Below are 16,429 nucleotides of genomic sequence, written 5' to 3'. Positions count from 1 at the left end.
AATAAAAACATTTTTTAAAAAGGATGAGCAAATACGAACAAAAAGAAAATATGGACCATGGTTTTGATATGTATGAATACATAATCCAAACCAAAAAGCAATTTTAAAAGACCTCAATGCTAAAGGGAAGAATTGACAAGGAAGATATGATATGAATATCTATGTACCAAATAACTTAGCAATAACTCTCATGAAGTAAAAGCTATAGAATATACAAGGAGAAACAGAAACGCACTAAAAATAGAACACTTTAATATACTTTCCAATCCAAAATAGATCAAATGGTTAAAAAAAAAAAAGATATGAAGAGATGGAAATAATCACAGAAACAAAGAGGATTAAGAAGTTACTGCATACAACTCTAGAAAGTAAATAAACCTGGTTAAGATGGATAATGTTTCAAGAAAATGTAATCAACTAAAACCCCAGAAGATTTGGAAATTCTTCAGAGCTCAATTTCCATTGAAATAGATGAATTAGGTTGTAGTAGCGTAAGTATAGTTAAGAATACCAAGGTTAAACACTAATACTAAAATTGTGTGTTAGAATTGAGGAAAAGCCTAAAGAAGTGGTTGCAAACTAATTGTTGCTTTTGTATGTTGCAAATGTGTATTCCACCCCTAAAAAGTACCATTGTCTTGTCTCACAAAGGAATCTTTAGAGATAGGTAATTCTAATGCTATTTAAACTGTCCCAGATATTAGAAAAATGAAAACTTCCAGATTATTTTATAAATTATGACTTTGATACAAAAACCTGATAAATTGCAAAAAAAGATGATCAATTTTACTGTTGAATATCAATTGAAAAAGATAATAAATTATTAACAAACATTAAGAGAATAATGGATCATAATCAAATGGGTTTCCTCCCCACCACTTGCACAAGAATGGCTCAACAGTACAAAATATATTAATGTGTTATAACATATTAAAGTATCCATGGAGAAAAATTCTGTTCATGTACATAGCTGTTGAAAAGGCATTTGATAAAAATCAAATCTACTCTAGATTCTTTAAAAAGAACTCAAAATAAGAGTTGATGAAAACTTCCTTTATATGCTTATACATATTTTATATCAGCCCTAAGGCTAGCATATTTCCCAATGGAGAAACACTGGAGATGTTTCTCACAAAGTCAGGAAATAGACAAAGATGTCCACAATCACCACTACTACTTCATATTGTCTAATTGATTGTCCAATAACTCCAATACCACAGATAATTAAAGGTGTAACAGTTGGAAAAATAAAAACTACATATTTGTAGATAGTATGATTGTACACCTGGAAAATCCAAGAGATAACAAATGAAAATGATGACAAACAATTCAGCAAGGTAACAACGAGACAGGGAAACTAAAGGACTCCATAAAAATCTGCCTTTTGCTCGTTTTTCCTGCTTCTGTTTTTGCTAGGACCTGCACCCCCCCCCCCCCCACCTTACACATGTCTTGTAAAGAGCATATATCCTCCATGTAAGGGACAAGGAGTTAATGGTTCTCTAGGATAAATAACATCTAAAGAAGGACCAGGTGAGAATGACTAGAGGGAGCTATCAAATGCACATTCCAGACTATCAGTGCTAGACATCTCAATGCCAAGACCCCCTGACTCCAAGGAATGACACCTGGGCTCTTTGTTCTAACTGGTTCCTGAATGCTTGTACATGTACACATACATGAGAACTCCATCCTCAAAAAAAAACCAAACCAAAACAAAACAAAAAAACAAAAACAAAAAAACAAAAAACCCAAAAAACCCCACAAAAAACCCCACAAAAAAACAAAACAAAAACCAAAAAAACCCTGATCCCAAAGATGAGACTCCCTCCTTTCCTTTCTGAGTCTCTCAGACACTCACTCTGTCTCATATCTACTCTCTCTAGATCTTCAGTAAACTCTGTTTTCACCTCCAGCTGGCTCACATTTGATTTCCTTCCTGTGTGAAGCCAAGGACCCTCTTGGATGGTCCTCAGACCTAGTCTGCTGGCATCAAGCAGAATATAAATTTATTCATAAAGAGAAATTGAGTAACATACAGAATTAAAATAAATACATACAAATTTGACTTAAAATAATAAACAAGTAAATCCCATTTCAATAACAATAAAATTCAAAATAATCAAGACATTATGAAATATGCAGAACTAAAAGAGAATTGTTCTAATACAAAGGATATAAAAGTTAATCTGAACAAATGTAAAGACATACTGTGTTCTTTGATAGGAAGATTCAATATCACAAGGCAGTATGTTACATTTATAAATTACCAAGAAACAATTATAATAAAAATAAAGGTGATTTTCTGGAACTAGATAAACCAGTTTTAAAGTTCTCATGAAAAAAAACACATGAACAAAGAAAAATAGCCTAGAAAATTCTGATAACAATAAGGGTACTATCCTTACCAGATATTAAAACATGCTAAAGTAATTTAAATTACTATGCATTTGCAATTATAATGTAGACTTCTGAGGAAGATGGTACAGTAGGAGGACCCTAAGTTTGCCTTGTCCCATGGATACAACTAGATAGCATTCACATTAGTGTAAATAAACCAGAAAACACCCTGAAGGCTGGCAGAACAGCTAAGTATAGGGAAGAGGCCACACTGAAGAAGGTAGGAAGGGCAGAGATGTGATCCAGAGCTAAAGAGACCTACAGGAGTGTCTGCAGGAGGGAAGGAGCCAATAGCACAGAGAGTGGAGAGAAATAGATTCTCACCCTGGTGTACTCACATGGGAAAGACGAATCCCCACAACATTTGGCTTTGAACACCAGAGGGGCCAGATTTCATGAGTTCTTATAATCAGCAAGACTTAAAACCTAGAACTTTAAAAATCAACGACTTGGCTTTGGAAGAGCCAGAAAGGTCAGAGAAAACTCAGTTCCCTCCCTTAAAGAGACAGCACAACAAACAGCCCCTCAGAGACACAGCATAGAAGCAGCAGTTTGAAAAATGCCTAGGGTATATAGGAGGGTAATTTGTTTACTAACCTCAGAGTGGTCATAAAGATATTCCTAGATTTGAGAAAAGCGTGAAAAACCTCAGTAGGACCCTTAACAAAGGGATAGAAAACATAAAAAAGAATCACTCAGAGGTGAAGAACTCAATAAATCAAATAAAAAATACAATAGATAGAGAGCAGAAGAATGGATCAGCAAACTGGAGGACAGACTAATGGAAAATAATCAAGCTGAACAGGTAAGAGCAAACAAATGAAAATAGACTTGAAATGAAATGAAATAGACTAGAAATGAAAATAGGCCATCAGGCATAATAACATTCACACGATAGGGATTCCAGAAGAAGAAGAGAGAGAGAAGGGGGCAGAAAATTTATTTGAAGAAATAATAGCTGGAAACTTCCTGAATATGGGGAGGGAGACAGAAATCCAGATCCAGGAGGCACAGAGAGGCCCCAACAAAATCAACCCAAAGAGGTCCACACCAAGACACATGGTAATTAAAATGGCAAAAAGTAGTGATTAAAAGAGAATTTTAAAAACAACAAGAAAAATAAAACAGTTGCATACAAGAGAAACCTCATAAGGCTACCAGTGGATTTTTTCAGCAGAAATTTTACAAGCCAGAAGGGAGTGGCATGATATATACAAAGTGCTAAAAGGAAAAAAACCCTGCAGCCAAGAATACTCTATCCAGCAAGGTCTTCATTCAGAATAGAAGGAGAGATAAAGAGTTTCCCAGACAAACAAAAGTTAGAGGAATTCATGATCACCAAACCAGCCCTACAGGATATGTTAAAGAGGACTCTTTGAGTAGAAAAGAAAGACCATAAGTAGGAGTAAAAAAAGTAGAAAGCACTAAAGAAGTAAAAAATAAGTCTATCTATAAAAATCAGTCAAGGAAATCACAAAATAAGTTTGTAAAGTAGGACACTATATACCTAAAACATGGAGAGTAGAGGAGTAAAGAATGGGTTCAAACTTAAAGTGACCATCAACTTAATACAGACTTCCATATGCATGAGATGTTATAAACAAACTAAATGGTAACCACAAATCAAAAACCAGTCATAGATATGCAAAAAGTAAAGAGAAAGTATATCACTACAGAAAGTATATCAAGTATATCACTACAGAAAGCCAACTAACTGTGAGAGGAGAGAGCAAGAGAAGAAAAGAAAAGAGAACTACAAAAACAACCACAAAATACGAAACAAAAATGGCAGTAAGCACACACCTGTCAATAATTACTTTGAATGTAAATAGACTAAATACTCCAGTCAAAAGATATAAGGGCACAGAAGGATAAAAGGGCAAGACCCATCCATATGCTGCCTACAAGAGACTCATTTCAGACCTAAGATACAAGCAGATTGAAAGCCAAGGGATGGTGAAGTATTTTTCATACAAATGGATGTGAAAAGACAGCTGGGGTAGCAATACTTATATTGGACAAAATAGATTTTAAAACAAAGACTGTAATAAGAGACAAAGAAGGACACTACATAATTATAAAAGGAACAACCCAACAAGAATATATAACAGGGTACCTGGGTGGCTCTATCCCTTAAGCGTCTGACTCTTGGCTTCAGCTCAATTCATGATCTCATGGTTCATGAAATCAAGCCCCACATTGGGCTCTACACTGATGGTGTAGAGCCTACTTGAGATTCTCTCTCTCCCTCTCTCTTTGCCCCCCCCCCAAATAAATGAACTTAAAAACAAATAAACTTAAAAAAAGAATATAGGGGCGCCTGGGGGGGTTCAGTCAGTTAAGCGTCCAGCTTCGGATCAGATCATGATCTCACGGTCCATGGGTTCAAGCTGCATGTCAGACTCCGTGCTGACAGCTTGGAGCCTGGAGCATGTTTCAAATTCTATCTCACTCTCTCTCTGCCCCTTGCCTACTCACATTCTGTCTCTGTCTCTCTCTCTCTTTCTCTCAAAAACAAATAAACATTAAAAAAAAAAGAATATATAACAATTGCAAATATTTATGCACCCAACATGAAAGAACCCAAAAACATAAAGTAGTTAATAACAAGCATAAATAAAGTAATCAATAGTAACACAATACAAGTATGCAACTTTAACACCCCACTTACATCAATGGATAGATCAGCTAAACAGAAAATCAACAAGGAAACAGGCTTTGAATGACACATTGGACCACAGGGATCTAACAGATATATTCAGAACATTCCATCCTAAAACAGAATACACATTCTTTTCAAGCTCATATGTAACATTTTCCACAATAGATCACATATGAGGCCAAAAATAAGTCTCAATAAATTCAAAAAGATGAAAGTCATACCATGCATCTTTTCTGAACACAATGCTATGAATCTAGAAATCAACCATAAAAAAAATCTGTAGAGAGCACAAATACATGGAGTTTAAATAATATGCTACTAAACAATGAATGGGTCAACCAAGGAATCAAAATATACATGGAGGCAAATGAAAATGAAAACACAAAAATCCAAAATCTTTGGGATGCAGCAAAATTTGTTCTAAAAGTGAAGTTCATAGCAACACAGGCCTACCTCAAGAAGCAAGAAAGATCTCAAATGAACAACTTAACTTTACACCTAAAGGAACTAGAAAAAGAAAAACAAACAAAACTCAAACCAGTAGAAGGAAGGAAATCATAAAGATTAGAGCAAAAACAAATGACATAAAATCTTAAAAAAAACAATGCAAGAGATCAATAACACCAGGCGCTGGTTGGTCAATAAATTGATAAACCTTTAATCAGATGAATCAAAAAAATATAAAGAGAGAGAAAAAACTCAAATAAACAAAATCAGAGATGAAAGAGGAGAAATAACAATGGATGCCACAGAAATACAAAGGATTATAAGAGAATATTATTAAAAATTATATGCCAACATATTGGACAACTGAGAAGAAATGGATAAATTTCTAGAAACATATAACCTCCCAAAACTGAATCAGGAAGAAGTAGAAAATTTGAACAGACTGATTACCAGCAATTAAATTGAATCAGTAATCATAAAACTCTCAACAAACAAAAGTCCAGGACCAGAGAGCTTCACAGGTGAATACACCCAAATATTTAAAGAAGAGTTAGGGGTGTACCTGGCTATTTCAGTTGGTATACCATGATTTCAGGGTTGTCAGTTCAAGCCCCATGTTGGCTGTGGAGCCTACTAAAAAACATTTAAAAAAATTAAAGAGTTAATACCTAGTTTTCTTAAACTATTCCAAAAAATAGAAGAGGAAAGAAACCTTCCAAATTCATTATATGAGGTCAGCATTACCCTGACACCAAAACCAAATAAAGACACTACAAAAAAAGAGAATTACAGACCAATATTTCTGATGAACATAGATGCAAAAATCCTCACCAAATATTAGCAAACTGAATCCAACAATACATTAAAGAAGTCTTTCACCACGATCAAGTGGAATTTATTCCTGGGACGCAAAGGTGGTTCAATATTCACAAATCAATCAATGTGATATAGCACATAAACAAAAGAAAGGATGAAAACCATACGATTATTTCAGTAGATGGAGAAAAAAGCATTTGACAAAGGACAACATCCATTCATGATAAAAACCCTCAACAAAGTCACTTTAGAGGGAACATACCTCAACATAATAAAGGCCATATATGAAAAACCCACAGCTTACATCGTACTCAATGGTGAAAAACTGAAAACTCTCCCTAAGGTCAGATGTCCACTCTTACCACTTTTATTCAACATAGAACTCAGAATCCTAGCCACAACAATCAGACAAGAGAAAGGAATAAAAGGCATCTAAATTGGTACAGAAAAAGTAAAACTTTTATTATTTGAAGGTGACATGATACTATATGTGGAAAACCCTAAAGACCCCACCAAAAAACTACTAGAACTGATCGTTGAATTCAGTAAGATTGCAGGACACAAAACTGATGTACAGAAATCCACTGCATTTCTATACACTAATAATGAAGCAGCAAAAAGAGAAATTAGGCAAACAATCCCATTTGCATTTGCACCCAAATAATAAAATACCTAAGAATAAGCTTAACCAAAGAGATGAAAGACCTGTACTCTGAAAACTATAAAACACTGATGAAAGAGGATAGAGATGACACAAACAAATGGCAAGACATTTCATGCTCATGGACTGGGAGAACAAATACTGTTAAAATATCCATACTACCCAAAGCAATCTACAGATTTAATGTAATCCCTATCAAAATACCAACAGAATTTTTCATAGAACTAGAACAAACAATTCTAAAATTTGTATGGAACCACAAAAGACCCCCAATAACCAAAGCAATCTTGGAAAGAAAAAAACCCCAAAACTGGAGGAATCACAATCCCAGATTTTAAGTTATACTACAAAGCTGTGGTAATCAAAACAGTATGGTACCAGCACAAAAATAGACACCTAGATCAATAGGACAGAATAGACAGCCCAGAAATAAACCCATATTTATATGGTCAAATAATCTTAGATTAAGGAGGTAAGAATACACAATAGGTAACAGATAGTCTCTTAAATAAATGGTTCTGGGAAAACTAAACAGCTGTATACAAAAGAATGAAACTGGGCCATTTTCTTACACTATATACAAAAATAAACTTAAAGTGGATTAAAGACCTAAATGTGAGACCTGAAACCATAAAAATCCTAGAAGAGAGCACAGACAGTAATTTTTCTGACATTGGCAACAGCAACATTTTTTTCTAGATAGGTCTCTGGATGCAAGGGAAACAAAAGAAAACATAAACTATTAGGACTACATCAAAACAAAAAGCTTCTTCACAGTGAAGGAAACAATCAATGAAACCAAAAGACAACCCACTATATGGGAGAAGGTATTTGCAAATGACATATCTGATAAAAGGTTAGTGTCCAAAATATATAAAGAACTTATAGAACTTAACACACACACACACACACACACACACACACACACACACACAATCCAATTAAAAATGCACAGCAGAAGACAATGACCAGACATTTCTCTAAAGAAGACATAAGGTTGGCCAACACATGAAAAGATGCTCAACATCACTAATCATCAGGTAAATGCAAATCAAAACAACAATAAGATATCACCTCATATCTGTCAGAATGGCTAAAATAAAAACCTGAAGAAAAAAAGTGTTGGCGAGGATGTGGAGAAGAGGAAACACTCTGTGAAGGGAATGCAGACTGGTAAACTAGGGCAGCCCCTGTAGGAAACATTAAAGAGTTTCCTCAAATGTTAAAAATAGAACTACCATATGATCCAGTAATTCCACTACTGGGTATTTACCCAAAGAATATGAAAATACTAACTTGGAAAGATACATGCACCTTTCTGTTTATGGCAGCCTTATTTACAAGAGCCAAAATGTGAAAGCAATCCAAGTGTCCACCAACAGGTGAGTGGATAAAGAAGAAGTGGTCTATATATACAATGAAATATTACTCAGCCATAAAAAAGAATGAATTCTTGCCATTTGCAACAACGTGGATGGAGCTAGGGAGTATAATGCTAAGTGAAGTAAATTAGTCAGAGAAAGACAAATATCATATGATTTCACTCCTATGTGGAATTTAGGAAACAAAACAACAAACAAAAAAGAGAGACAAACCAAAACAGACTCTTAACTGTTATCTCATGAGACTACAAGCTTCATGAAGGCAGAACTGTTTTTCTCAGTACTTTGAAAAATGCTTGGCACGTGGTAATCAGTAAAGGTTTGTGACAAGAAAGAATGAATTAACCTCCATAAACTTGCAAAATGATATTCTTATCCTCTTTTTCCAGATATGGAAATAGAGGATCAGAAAAGCTGGGTGATCTATCCAGCATTCCAAAACATGGCCCACATCTAAATCCTGTGGTTTTGAATGCTACACTGTCTCCCAAATGCAGAGGGGCTTCTCATGAAAATAAATAAGAAAGGCCTGGAAGCGGCGTAGGTAGCTAAAGAGGAAGGCAGTCTGGTTCTTGTTAATGAGGTTATGGTAGCACTGGGCGTTGTATGGAAACCAATTTGACAATAAATTTCATATTTAAAAAATAATAAAAAATGAGGTTATGGTTGTAGAAAAAGAGCAGGCTCAGTTTGAGGGGGCTGGAGATGAAGTAAGATCCTTGGGGTTTCAACCTCACATCATAATAATGATGTGATGAGGGAGGTAGGTTTGCAAAGGGATAGGGCTCTCAGAGGATCCTGTGGAATGGAGGGAAGAGACTGGACAGCAGGAGGAAAATGAGCCAGAAAGAGAGTGAGGCTTTCCAGCAGCCCTGGGGATAAAAGCATGAACGTGTGGTTGACTGAACGTAAGTGTCTACTTTGGGAAGTCTTTGCAGACTCCAGGAACAACCAGCTGGGACAGAATCGGGGGCGGGAGGGGGGATGGTGGTGAACTGCTCAGGTGTATCAGAAAGTACTCAACCAGGATGAGTCTATGGTATTTACTGTATTCCTCTAAGTTTTCTGAGCACTCTTCTCCCTGGAGAGACTTCTACTTACTAGCATGGCCTGTTTGCCCCTCATCAAATTCTGGCATAACCCCCAGTTCCTCTGGACTCCTGCTTCACTGCTATGAGCTGAGCTACATCCTGCTGCAGAGGCCAGGGGCAAGAACATAAATCATGCTCAGCTCTGGAAGGAGAGGAGTGTCTGCACAAGAAGGCCAGGGATGGATTTTCCAGGGGGAGAGTTAAAAGTTTAAAGTTTCTGATGTATATATAATACCACATCTTATGCTCTCAGAAGTGGGTGTAAATTTATCTGGGTATGGTCTTAGACCACTTAAGAAACTGGCAGGTTTAAAAGGAATGAACAAATAGCTTTTAAAATATAGAAGCTCCTGACATCAGACATATTCCATTATGGTTAAAAATCTGTGTAGTTATATTTAGAGAGGGACAAAAAGGAGTAATATTAGGTTTATTGTGTCCATCACTAAAAAGCAAAATGTTTAGTATTAAGAGTTTCCAATAAAAACCATACCTTAAAACTGGAATCCAAATAATCCCAAACAGATAGTGAAGTGTATAGAAACAGGCTGGTGGCTCCTGAAAGGCAACCACAGCTGGCTCCCAAGCCCCCTTTGCCTGGAAACAGTTGCTAGGCAGTATTAGATTTGCTCACAAATGCACTTTTCACCCAGTGATGGGTATTATGATAAGATACATGCCACCTCCCAATCAATTTTTCTGCTCCTGTTTCATTAAAGGCAAGAGACTCTGGTCAACATTATTGATGACGGCACTGAATTGTGCCTGTCTATTTCCTGAACAAAAAGATTAAGATCTTTGCCTTCTAGGTCTGGGAGTATTTAGAAAAGTCTGAGAGCTACATATTTCCTTTGTTCTTAATTCCTTTGAGGCTAGTGGAAATGCTGTCCAGGGACCAGAATAATGGAATAGTGGATGTGAGACTCATCGTCCTTCAGGTTCTCTGATTCACAAAAAAACAATACTGCAATTCATTTAATTTGAACTTACTTTAAAAATATTTAGTAGACAGATTCTGAGAATTTGAAACATATAAAGAAAACAAAGATATCATTCTAGAATTCTAAGGTGTTACTTTTGTATTGATGGCAGTCATGTGCTCAGTAATGCAAAAATAAAAGGCAAAAGTATGATGGCCCTTTTTCCAAATGGAGCTCTGTCTGCTACATCTGCCAAATCATTTATTGGATGTATTTCCATCTTTTGTACTCAACACTTCAAAAAACAAACATATCTTTTCTTCAAAGCACCTATGCTTCTAATATTCTCATTTTTGCTAAAAACACCTTCACATTCCTCATCCCGCAGACTTAAAATCCTGGAGCTATAATTGCCTCCTCCCCTATATTTTCTCCATGTCTAATAACCAAATCCTGCTTCGTATTTCTTTTGTTCTCTCTTCCACTGAGCCATCCTGTCTATTGTTTTCCTGCATCATTTTATTCTGTTCGCCTCTATCCATCTATCTATCTATCTATCTATCTATCCATCTATCTATCTCCCATTTTTTAGTCTGGAATTAAGAAGATCTAATCTTAGCCTCTCAAATGCCTAACCAGCCTCCCGCTCTTGTCACCCCACACCTTCTTCAACATTCCTGGCACCCAGTAGGTATGATTCCCTCCCTGCTTTCCTCTGTTCCTCTCCAAGTATTTATTCCTGCCTCTAAACCTGTTTCACCTGGAATGCCCTTAAATGCTTTTTGTCTCTAATCATCCCCAAATTTCATCATCCCCTAAAGCTATTCTAGATTCCCACTTTCTCCATGGACCTTTCCTCAAGTCTCCAAACACACTAACGGAAAACTCTCACTAGTATCTTTCAAAATTAGTCAGTTGGCATCTCCATATGTTCTAGAATGGTAGTTAATCCAGAATGTTGTCATAATGAGAACTGATACATGTACCTATTCTGTACTAAGTTAGCACTAATCTAAATACTTCCATTTGTTAAATTCGATTTTTCACAACTTCATGAAGTACATACGATTATAATCCCTATTTTTCTTTTTTTAAAGTTTTTTTTAATTTCAAGTTTTTATTTAAATACTAGTTAACATATCTGATAAAATTGGTTTCAGGAGTAGAATTTAGTGATCCATCACCTACATATAACTCCTAGTGCTCATCACAAGTGCCATCCTTAATACCCATCACATAATACCTATTTTTTCAAATGAGGAAATTGGGACACAGGGCAGCTATATAACTTACCCAAGTTCACACAGTAAGTGGCAGAGTTGGGAATCAAACTCAGCCACGCTGGTTCCAGAGTCTATGCTCTAAACCACTAATCCTCATAATAGGTTCCTTGTAGTCTTAAAATTCCTACACATTTGACCAAAGAGAAAACAAGAAGGGGAAAGATTCAGTAACCCACCCTAAGTTACGTAAAGCAGCATTTCTCAAAATGTAATATGCTATGAATTACCCAGGGGTCTTTTAAAAATGCAGATTCTAATTTAGTAGGTATAGGATGGAGACTATATGTCTACATTTTTAACAAGTCCTCACATGGTACTAATTTTACTGGTCCACATACCACACTTTGAACAGCAAGTACAAACAGAAATGCTAGCTGAGACTTATTCCATCCAGTGTTACCTAAACATTAAAACAGGTAAGGTGGGAAAAAATGTGACTGAGACAATTTGCTAGGAAAAAAAATTACCCCATTTTGAATCATCTTCTTGCAGATCATGAGGAATGAATAAACTTTATAGTGCTTTTTTCCACATGAATTTTTATTTTGTAGTAGTATAAGAGCTACATTTAGATAGTTTTAAGATTTACCACCCCTCTCAAACCTGTGCAAGTATTGAGCTTGTGCAAGATTTATCATCCATAAATTCACCATTCATGTCTCTATATCCCATCAATTAATTGCTCTGGGTAGTGGTTTAGGAATATGGGGTTGAAGGAGGAAAGAGTATTTGGGGGGAAATAGGCTTTCTGAGACCTCAGAAAGCTGGAGTTCAGGACACTACTCGTGGATCTGGGCATTCATTCTGCTTTTTCTTCTCAATGAACTTGCTGCTGAGTTAGGCTGGAGAACCAGAGAGTCGTAGTTGTCTTAGTTGTTTTTTCCAATGAGGGCATATATTGTCCAAGTTCTTCTTAAATAGTAAAGTATGTCCCTGGTACAAAAAGTACGGGATAGGGGCACCTATCCTGAGATCACTGAGCCTGAGATCATGGCTCAGTAGGTTAAGTGGCTGACTTCAGCTCAGATCATGATCTCACGGTCTGTGAGTTTGAGCCCCGCATCAGGCTCTGTGCTGGTAGCTCAAAGCCTGGAGCCTGCTTCTGATTCTGTGTCTTCCTCTCTCTCTGCCCCTCCCCTGCTTGCTCTCTGTCTCTCTGTCTCTGTCTCTCTCTCAAATATAAGAAACATTAAAAAAAATTTTTTTTTAAAGCACAGGATAAAATAAAACTTCCTGGATCTGAAAAGGCTTACCTTTTGCAGCTAGTATTAAAAGTTGTGTATCCCTCTTTTAAGGGCTCTGGTGGCCAAGGGAAGCTGCTGAGATATGTGGCCAGCTGACTTCCACTAAGCCTCTATGTCCTGGGCCAAATACACAAATCCATCAGAAACTTCAGGACAGTGAGTAGGTATATTCTCTTTCTAGCCATCTATCATCTATTTAAGCCTACAAAGTTAAAAAACAAAACAAAAAAGCATGACAGTTCTTCTGGTGTCATTTCTTTCTTTGTTTAAAAAAAATGTTTGTTTATTTTGACAGAGAGAAAGAAAGAGGGTGAGCAGGGGAGGGGCAGAGAGAGAGAATCCCAAGTGCTGACAGAACAAAGCCCAAAGTGGGGCCTGATCTCACAAATCATGAGATCGTGACCTGAGCCGGAATCAAGAGTTAGACACTTGACTGACTGCCCCCTTTTTCCTACCACTCTGGCCCTCTCCACATCCGTGATTTTGTGGGCCAAATTCTGTTTGCTTCATCTTCCCTTACCTAAAGTCGTAGTTCTGTAACCTACTCTATTTTGCCCTTAAACAAGTATGTATCCAGGAGCTTTTACTATGGACTTTAAATAACATTAATCACCAACTAAAGATATCTTTTTGTTGTTAGAGAAGGATGTAAAAGAAAACAGTATTCCTTACATTTCTCTTAGATGTATTTAGAATGCCAGATAAAATAGCTCTTTGAGACCTGAAAAATAAACTTTGTGGGTTTCTCTCATATATGAGAATCAGGAATTATTCAAAAATTCAGCTTTTTTTAAAAGGACACTGCAAAGATGCTTTCGATTTACTATAGTATTTTTACACATATTTATACAACATGATTTTCTGTTAATAAAATTTTAATTATATAATGATACTTTCCAGTATGCAATGTACTCTCATTTTCAATATATTACTTCTGGAGTAATTAATAAATCTGAATTATTAAAGACATTATTGTTTTTAAAAAGATTTTGAGGGCCTTCAAAAATATCTCCTCATATATTTTTCATAGCTTCATTATATAAGTAATTTTGTTGAAAATCTATAGCTCTGAGAACTGTCATGCTGTTTCATTAATTTGTCTCCTCTTTCTAAAATATAATTAAGTGCATGGGGGAGGAAGGATTTATTTTGGTTCCCTCAATATTATGCTCTTTAATTTATAGAAAAGCATTTTGCCCCACAAACTTTTATTTTAGTAGAAATTGTCTTTTGCCATGTCAGCCACCATGATCTTTGTGTCACAGATTTCCCAGGATACATCCCAAATGAGTGCTAGGAAAAGAGAAAGCTCTCTCAGATAATTTACTATTACAGCATTGATTTCTGTATCGATTACAGAGTGGTTGATTTCATAGCTTTCTTGGTTCACTGCATTTAAAATCAAGTCCAAATTTGTACTTTGTAGAAAGTTGTTTTAAAGAGCACACAAAAATACAAAACTGTTTCATTAGGGTGACACTGGAGAGAAAAAATCCTCTAAATTTTATAGAGGCCATCATTTCACTGACAGAGATGGGCTTCCTACAGTCAACTTACTGCAGTGAATCTTGCTTGCAATCATGAGTTATCTGTATTTGGCAATGCTACGGACTCCCATACTCCAACATTTAGGAGCACATAAACTTGAAAGAATGAAGACATTTTCTGAAGACGCACTTAAATTAAATGCAGAAGACCTGAGGTGGAGAAAGAATTTGAAAGCAAATGGTAGTATATATTGACACCCTTCATGAAAACACAAGACTGATTTTATTATGTACAGAATAACCAGATTTCATACCCAAATAACAAGCAGCTTTGCCAGAAAAAAAGATTTGGGAGGAGCAAACAAAGAAAAAAAAATTCACAGGTAAAGTTTTGCATTTGGCAATGCTACAGACTCCCATACTCCAACATTTAGGAGCACAAAATAAAACTACATAAAAAGAAAGGTTTTATATAAGTGAACTAAAAATTAGAGTACTAAGGAGCAAGAATGATTTGACAATGAAAATCAAAAAACAATTAAATTAATTTTTAAGTATATGCTTAAAAAAGATTGATGAAAAATGAGGGAAATTAAGATACAAGCAGACTTTAAAAGTGAGATCAAGATACACAATAATTAAAAGGCTCAAATTCTTACACAGAGACATTTCTCGGATATTCCACATTTTGTATGAAGAGAAGCGATCCTTTTAACAGGAACAAAGCCTCAGTGGTGCTTTGTCAATCAATTTTCCATGTTAATACAATAGAATATGAAATAGTAATCAATACAATGAGTAAGAAGCATTTCTAAGAAATAAAAGCTATGTCAGACTGTAAAAAAAAACAACATTATTGTTGAGTCAAAGAATAATGAGAATGATACTTAGAATCATGTTACACGAAATATTTACTTGGCTTCAAGAATAGTAGGATTCGAATCGCTTCAATCACAGAAACAAAAAGCAAGTCAAAGTCTACCTTAAGATGGAACGGATTAAACCAGTAAACAGAAGAAACGAGTCCAACTAGTGTGAGAAGATCAGCCAGGGCAGGCCCAGCAAGGTTTTACCTCATCTTTAAAGAGACCAACAGGGAAGTGAGCAGAAGTTTCAGACAAGATAGAAAATGCTACCTACACAGGCGTCCGATTCCAGTCATCCACTCTCCATTTCTAGCCCCTGGACAACACTCCTCGAAGACCAGTCTTCCCATGAAGGACAAGAGCATACTTCTCTTTTGTAGTTATTTTCACTTTGAATTCAAATAATGGCCTATAATGAGTGCAGCCACTTTTTTCCTAATAACAAACTCACCACTAGGTTGCAGTCTTAGCTCAACCGCTTCTTTAAGAATATCTGTTTGCAGGCAGTAAACCATTTTAACGATTGAGCACATACTACTTCTCCCTGGTGACAAGAACTGATACAAGCCACACTCACTTTATCAGTTCAGCAGCCCACCTAGATTCTGTAACAGATACAGTGTTCTTCAAGAGCATCAAAACTCACACATTGCTCCCCTACCACCTACCCCCTCTCAAAAAAATCCTCACAAACTGCCCATCAAAAACGAAACAAAACAAAACCAAAAACCAAAAACGCTCACTCATCAGCAGGCAGCCTCTTAAGAGCTTTCCTCCACTACAAGGCACATGATCATGTAACCAACAAAAATCATTTCTGGAGTATTTTAAGCTGCTATTTTCAATATAGGATCAACAGTTAAATAACAGGTACATCATCACTTCTCTTCATTTCCAGGATTTTCTTGGGTCCTAAGATCCCATATAAGACCTCCATTGGCCTTGTGCTGATCCCTTTGAAAAGTCCCCCTTTCTGTAAGCATTGTGGGCACTTCCGCGAGTAATTCCCCAAATGGGCTTCAGGTAATGTGCATTCTTTTATCTCTAAAACCATAGTTAAAAAAAATTTTTAACGTTTGTTTATTTCTGAGGAAGATAGAGACAGAGCACCAGCAGGGGAGGGGCAGAGAGAAAGGGAGACACAGAATCTAGAGCAGGCTGCTGGCTCGG

At 36.2% G+C, this 16,429-nt stretch overlaps 1 protein-coding gene across 5 annotated transcripts in view; it reads right to left on the bottom strand.

Moving 5' to 3' along the window:
• Positions 1-15,645, bottom strand: part of CC1H2orf88 (chromosome C1 C2orf88 homolog) — a 63,966-nt gene extending 48,321 nt beyond the window's left edge. Inside the window, exon 1 of one of the 5 annotated variants that reach the window (XM_019838376.3) lies at positions 15,534-15,645. The gene's annotated coding sequence lies outside the window, so the exon portion shown is untranslated. Of the gene's footprint in view, positions 1-9,952; positions 10,093-11,672; positions 11,696-15,533 lie in introns of those variants that run through there. The other 4 variants (XM_045034146.1, XM_019838375.3, XM_006935430.3 and 1 more) reach the window with 4 other exon arrangements.
• Positions 15,646-16,429: the final 784 nt, after the last annotated feature.

Source organism: Felis catus, chromosome C1 (assembly GCF_018350175.1).
Source record: "Felis catus isolate Fca126 chromosome C1, F.catus_Fca126_mat1.0, whole genome shotgun sequence".
NCBI classification, from domain to species: Eukaryota; Metazoa; Chordata; class Mammalia; order Carnivora; family Felidae; genus Felis; species Felis catus.
The sequence above is the reverse complement of the archived record's forward strand: the minus strand, read 5'-3'. Positions and strand labels throughout refer to the sequence as shown.